The following is a 6,849-nucleotide window of genomic DNA, read 5'->3' as shown; positions in this document are numbered from 1 at the left end:
ATCATAATTCCTACTTAAGCAATGCAACTGCCACAAAACATTATTTTAAACAGAATTTGGAAAATGGTCAACACTCTTACTGTTTTGTAACATAATGATTACAATTAAAATAGAAAAACAATAATAAGTTAAGGGACTGACAGTAACAACAATTTTGTTTAAAAATAATAATTCGGTTCATGTTAGACCATTCAACTTGTTATTTCTTACAAATTCACCAACTTGTATTATTTATAATTATAGTTATATTAACATTACATATGCACATGGTTTTTGCAATAAAATAAATACGAGTTGTGAATTAAGAATTTTATGTTTGTTTGTCTCTAATGGTAGGTGTGTGTAGTATGACTCTTAAGTATTCAAGAGATGACATAGATAGCCAATAAGACAGAAAAAAACATGGAAGTTTCAATCTGCTATGAAAGATCAATCTATATAAATTTTCATACCAAAGGCAAAAGGCACAAAGGCAACAAGGTTGATCAAAATTTGTGCTATTGATAATTATGTCTCATCCAACAACTTCAAAGTATGATGTGTTCCTCAGCTTCAGAGGAGAGGACACTCGTGAAAACTTCACTAGTCATCTTTACAAAGAGTTGTATAGAAAAAATATTGAAACATTCATAGACTATAAGCTTGGCAGGGGAGAAGAGATTTCTCCAGCACTGCTGAAAGCAATAGAAGAATCAGATATTTATGTGGTCATTTTGTCGGAACATTATGCTTCTTCCACTTGGTGTTTGGAAGAACTCACAATGATACTTGAATGTAGGAAGAAATATGGTAGGGAAATTATACCTGTTTTCTATAAGGTGGATCCATCAGATGTTAGGCATCAGAGAAAGAGTTATGCAGACGATTTTGCTAAACATGAAAAACAACCTGCTGACAAAGTTGAGGCATGGCGGACTGCTCTAAGAAAAATTGCTGATCTTTCTGGCATGCATTCCAAAAACTTCAGGTCACAAATTTATTTACATGCCCTCGATAATATTATATATTCAATATTTTTCCTTTGACTCACTATTCATGGCGGTTGAATTTAATATTGTAAAATATTTGTGCACATAATTTGATTAGATGCATCAGGTATTAATCTGTTAGTTTATACGGAGAGAGGACTAATGCTTCAGTTTTTTGCATTATTTTCCAGCCATGAAAGTGAACTTGTTGAAGAGATTGCAAAAGATGTTTTGAACAAATTGAAATGCTGTTCCTCAAGTCATCATCCAAGAATGATTGGAATTGAAAAGCACATTGAACAAATTCAATCTTTGTTGCTCCTCGAGTCGCCATCTGTTCGTATCATAGGAATATGGGGCATGGGAGGGATAGGCAAATCAACAATTGTTAGTACAATTTATCGCAAACTTAGAACTGATTTCAGTTCTGGAAGCATTGTTCTAAATTTTAAAGAAGAAGTAGAAAGACTTGGAATAGACCAAGTCAAAAGAAAATGCTTATCACAACTTCTAGATGATAAAGACGCGACTTCTTCTCGATCCAGTTTTTCTTCCGATAGAAGGCTTGAACGAGCAAAGGTTCTCTTTGTTCTTGATGATGTGAGTGATTATGGTCAAATTCTAGGCTTAATTCGACACAGTAAATTTGGCCAGGGGAGTAGAATCATTGTGACTAGTAGAGACAAGCAAGTGCTTCACAATGTTGTTGATTATATATATCATGTAAAGGAGATGGATTTTCAAGATTCTCTACAACTTTTCTGTTTAAGTGCTTTTAAACAAAACCATCCAAAAGAAACTTACGAGGGCTTATCAGAAAAGGTATTACATTATGCTAAAGGGGTTCCATTAGTTCTCAAAATTTTTGGCTTATTGCTTCATGATAAAGTAAAGGAGATATGGGAAAGCGCGTTGAAGAAGCTCGAAAAGCAAACTGATGTTACGGCTTTCAATGTGTTGAAGTTAAGTTATGACGGACTTGACGATGAACAGAAGGATATATTTCTTGACATAGCTTGCTTCTATAGAGGACATTTGGAGAATGTTGTAGCACAAACATTGGATTGTTGTGGTTTTTCTGCTCAATACGGAATGGATGTTCTCAAAGATAGATGCCTTATATCAAATTTAGAAGGTAGAATTGTGATGCATGATCTAGTACAGGAAATGGGACAAAAAATTGTTCGACAACAATGTCTTGATAATCCTGGAAAACGAAGTCGGTTATGGATGGCCGATGATATTTATACTATTTTGAGAAACAATAGGGTATGTTTTTTAATCTTTACCTTCGAACCTCACTTGATAACTCACTCGATTTCGTAAATTTACTTTTCTCTTGTTTATTGTTAGGGGACAGATGCAATTCAGTGTATATTCCTTGACTTATGCAAGATAAAGAAATTTGAACCACATGCTGAAACTTTCAAAGAAATGCATAATCTTAGAATGATCCAATTCTATAATCCTTCTGCGTTTCGGAAAGAATCAAATGTGATCATTCGTACGGTTCTGAAGAGTCTTCCGGATAATTTAAAATTTCTTCGTTGGGATGGTTTCCCTCAAAGATCTTTGCCGCTAGATTTTTGTCCAGAAAATCTTGTTACACTTGATATGCCTCATAGCCGTCTTGAAAAACTTTGGGACGGGGATCAGGTATTTCATTTCAAGCTTTACGTTGCGTGCCTTTTCAATTAACATGCTCGAGTTCATTAAAGTTGTTAATCATTTAGTTTTTTGTTACAGGATTTGCCGAATTTGAAAAGGCTTAACCTTAGTTTTTCTCAAAAGCTGATAGAAGTTCCAGACCTCTACTTGTCACCAAATATTGAAGAAATAATTCTGAGTCATTGTGCAAGTTTGGTACAAGTTCACTCCTCAGGCTTCCTCGACAACCTGAATTGTTTATGCATAAACGGTTGTATCGAACTTAGGAGTTTGAATCTTCCTAGCAATATTCTATCAAAATCATCAGGATTAATTGTTCTCCATGGTTGTGTCAACCTTGAAACACTTGTAATCAGTAGTAGTAGAACTGAGGTGGTTCAATCAAACAGTTGCTCGCGTTTTTATGGACTTTGGGACTTTGAAGCAATAAATTTTTATGGACTTAGCGATGAACATGAACCAAAGAAAGATGCCGGGGGTTATGAGATTGGTGAATACTCTTCAAGAGCTTTTCGTCCCGTTGATAATGCAGACGTATACAAAAACGAAGAACCATTGGACAATATCTGCTTGCTAAACATGAAAGTGAACATAGACACAATGTCCTCTTTGTTTTCAAGTATCAATCAACTTTGTTGGTTAGATATTTCTAAATGCGAGTCCCTAACGTTCCTACCACCTGAAGTTTTCAATCTGAGTTTTCTAAGACGACTTTATCTCGGCGGTTGTTTAAATTTGGAAGAGTTACCTGAAATCAAGAAGAGCAATAAAAGAACTACCTTCATCCTTGAACCATTTGATCCGGCTAGAAGAATTGAGCTTGAAAAGGTGTTCAAGGCTCATGACTATTCCGTCTTCCATTGGAAATCTCAGCAAACTTGTCAAATTAGACCTCGCCGACTGTGAATCACTTGAAACTTTTCCAAGCAGCATTTTCAAACTGAAGTTGACGAAACTCGACTTGCACGGTTGCACAATGCTTAGGACCTTTCCAGAGATCTTAGAGCCAGCCGAAAGTTTCACTCTCATTAACTTAACAAAAACAGCCATTCAAAATTTGCCTTCGTCATTCGAGTATTTGGTTGGGTTGCAAACCTTGCGTCTGAATCTTTGTAGTAATCTGGTGTCACTTCCAAACAGCATTGTCAAACTAAATCGTCTATCGGTTCTTGATTGTTCCGGTTGTTGCAGATTAACAAAAGTCCCAAATGACATCGGTTGCTTGTCATCATTGACGAAACTTTCGTTGCAAGAAAGCGGTATTATGAACCTTCCCGAGAGCATGTCTCATCTCTCAAATTTGGAATCACTTGACTTAAGTGATTGCAAATGGCTTGAATGTATCCCAAATCTTCCGCCACGTATAAACCAGTTCTCCGCGTTTGATTGCCAATCCATTAAGACACTGATGCCAAACTCAAAGGTGAAACTCCTATCTACTTCCAAAGAAGGTACCTTCAAATTTCATTTCACCAATAGTCAAAAACTAGATGAAACTTTTTCGAAAAACATCGGTGAAGAGGCATGGCATAAGATCTCTGATGATGCATATAGGATAGTGTTCTTCAGTTTTCCAGGAAGTGCAGTTCCTAGCTGGTTACCTTACAGTTGCAAGGGGAACTCAGTAACAATGAAAAAAGATTCTCCATATTTGTGGGGCTATAACAGGCTTGTTGGATTTGCTCTCTGTGTCGTTTTTCAACGCGCAAATATTGTAGACACAGAAACAAGAAGTACTAGCTTTGTATACAGACTAACATTTGAATCCAATGGCGAAACACGATATCTTCCATACCAAGGCCTAAAACTCGATATCTACTGGAAGAATCGAAGCAGGTATTTTATCGAAGATCAAACATTTCTATGGAAATATCAATTGGACTTAGCAAGTATTGGCAATGAGCTCTTTCATGCATACAACTTCATTTTAGAGATTCAAGAAGATATTCGGCATCTCTCAAGTTCTGCTTCAAACATCACTGTGAAAGAATGTGGAATCTGTCCTCTATATACCAAATATAATGGTAGTAATGTTATGAGATTGTTATATAATGGCAATGAAGGACCAAGTGAGAGCAAACATGGATCATAATAATGTTTAAGTCTTAAACTCTTATGAGTATATGATTCTAGATCATAAAAACAAGTTTATTTGCTTGTAATACTCTTTTTTAAAACTCTTATAAATTCACTTGTTAAAATTTGTAAATTCACTTTTAAATTTCGTTTATTTAGGTTGTTGAACCCAACGCACTTTCAATATTCATTCAAAGTCAAACCCACTAGACCAACACAACATTTGTGATTCAAAATTTCATTGAACAAATTTAATCTTTATCATTTATCAATTAAATAGTTTGAAAATTCTCCAACAATATATTTATGATTTGGTGGGATGAGTTATAAATATAATCACGTGTTTTCTTCCGGATCATAAACAACAAAATTACATGTGATTTACGATGATGCGGTGGTGGAAGTCTCTAGCGTAGTGTTGTGTAGGAGATAGCAGTGTTAGAATTATAATACAAGTCAAAATATGTGAAAAAATAGTCTCACATTGAATAAGAATGTGGTCACTTGAAAATATATAAATGAGAGAGCCTACTATCTTTTTAATTATTTTTAACGTTTATCCCGACACTTCTCAATTAATGAAATGCATAAATTAATTCACCATCTCCTAGAGTCCTTCATTTGAATTCCGGTGACAATAAGCTCATATCAAATATTAATGGCCAATGATAAACCAAAAAACAGCTGAATTGATTTTTTCTGGAAATAAAAATAACAATAATCTTTAGATTTTGGTTTTTTACATTGATATACTAATATTATCAAACATTTTTTATTGCTATGAATATAAACTATTAAATTTCTGACATTCATTTTGTAACCCAAGTCTATTTTCAAAATAAGAAAATATATTTTAATATCCAACCAAATACGATTTTTAATTTAAAAATACTGATATAACATGGTAAAATATTATAATTTTATTGGATGATGGTATAAAACTAGTTTACGCTGGCAGTACACTAGCTTTAACTTCATGTCTTAAATGATTTAAAGAAAATTAAAACTATTTTATATTTTAACCTTCCTATTCAACCTTATAAGTAATATAATCAAACTTCATTCAGTTATATGGAGATTATGTAGTTTTATGTTTACAAGAACTAAATACGATGATAATAATATTAAATTAAAAACTTTAAGTATATAAATGTTAACATAAGTTAAGTAAAGAAATAACTAAAAGAAATTTGAATATATTATTTAAACTAAAATGCAGCAACAATACCAACAAGGCCTAAGAGAATCAATATTCTTACAAAGATACAATTATAAAATGATGATATTTCTAAAGCAAATGTGTGTCCTATATATTGCCAGAATCATAATACCTCAAAAATATATATCATCTAGATAAGTATAATATAAAACATTTTTGAAAGCGGAATTGGAACAAAATCATGTTTACGATACTAGTGTTACTTCCTCTATTTTTTTCATCCAATTGGGATTCTTCCTTTTTTCTTTTACCAGCAACACAACCGCATTTGTAGAGTTATTATTAGAAGATTCATTTGTGTCAAAACATGAAGAAAAAAATGAAAAACAATTAAAAAATTTAAAAAATAGTCGAAGACAAATGAAATATCAAACAAATAGTTTATAATGATGATTTTTCTCGTCAAAGTTCAAATAGTAATGGATGGAATTGATAAATAGTTTATAAAATTAATTTTCAAAAGTGCTATATCGCACTAGCCGTTTGTTCCATAATTTGCCCTAATATATTTTGGACACACAAATTTTCCATTTACTGTGGAATTTTTTTTATTAATATATTGAGTAAAATAAAGTATATAGCTTAAAATAATTATTAACAGAAAATAAAGTATATAAACTAAAATAAAGATAAAACTTTTTGTCATGATCTATATACTATAATTTAACTAAAAAATTTACAGAAAAACCCTCGGTTCAATTTACAAACAGAATTGTATAAAAATATTTTTTTGCTTATCTCATTCATATATTTCTTCTTCTTTAAACAACAAATTTAATCAAAATAACAAATCATTGATACAAGATGCACCAAAATTCTCCTATTTTCTTTTAAAAAAATATTAGTTATTTGAGAAATAATAACTCCATAATACATTAATGTAATAATGACAAAAGTTAAGACTCTTTTGTATTTCTA

General features: G+C 32.3%; 1 pseudogene; it reads left to right on the top strand.

Annotated features, from left to right (window-relative positions):
* Positions 1 to 330: 330 nt before the first annotated feature.
* Positions 331 to 4,838, top strand: LOC131603819 (disease resistance protein RPV1-like; annotated as a pseudogene).
* The last annotated feature ends 2,011 nt before the right edge of the window (positions 4,839 to 6,849 follow it).

This window comes from Vicia villosa, linkage group LG5, assembly GCF_029867415.1.
Source record: "Vicia villosa cultivar HV-30 ecotype Madison, WI linkage group LG5, Vvil1.0, whole genome shotgun sequence".
Classification (NCBI taxonomy): domain Eukaryota; kingdom Viridiplantae; phylum Streptophyta; class Magnoliopsida; order Fabales; family Fabaceae; genus Vicia; species Vicia villosa.
The sequence above is the reverse complement of the archived record's forward strand: the minus strand, read 5'-3'. Positions and strand labels throughout refer to the sequence as shown.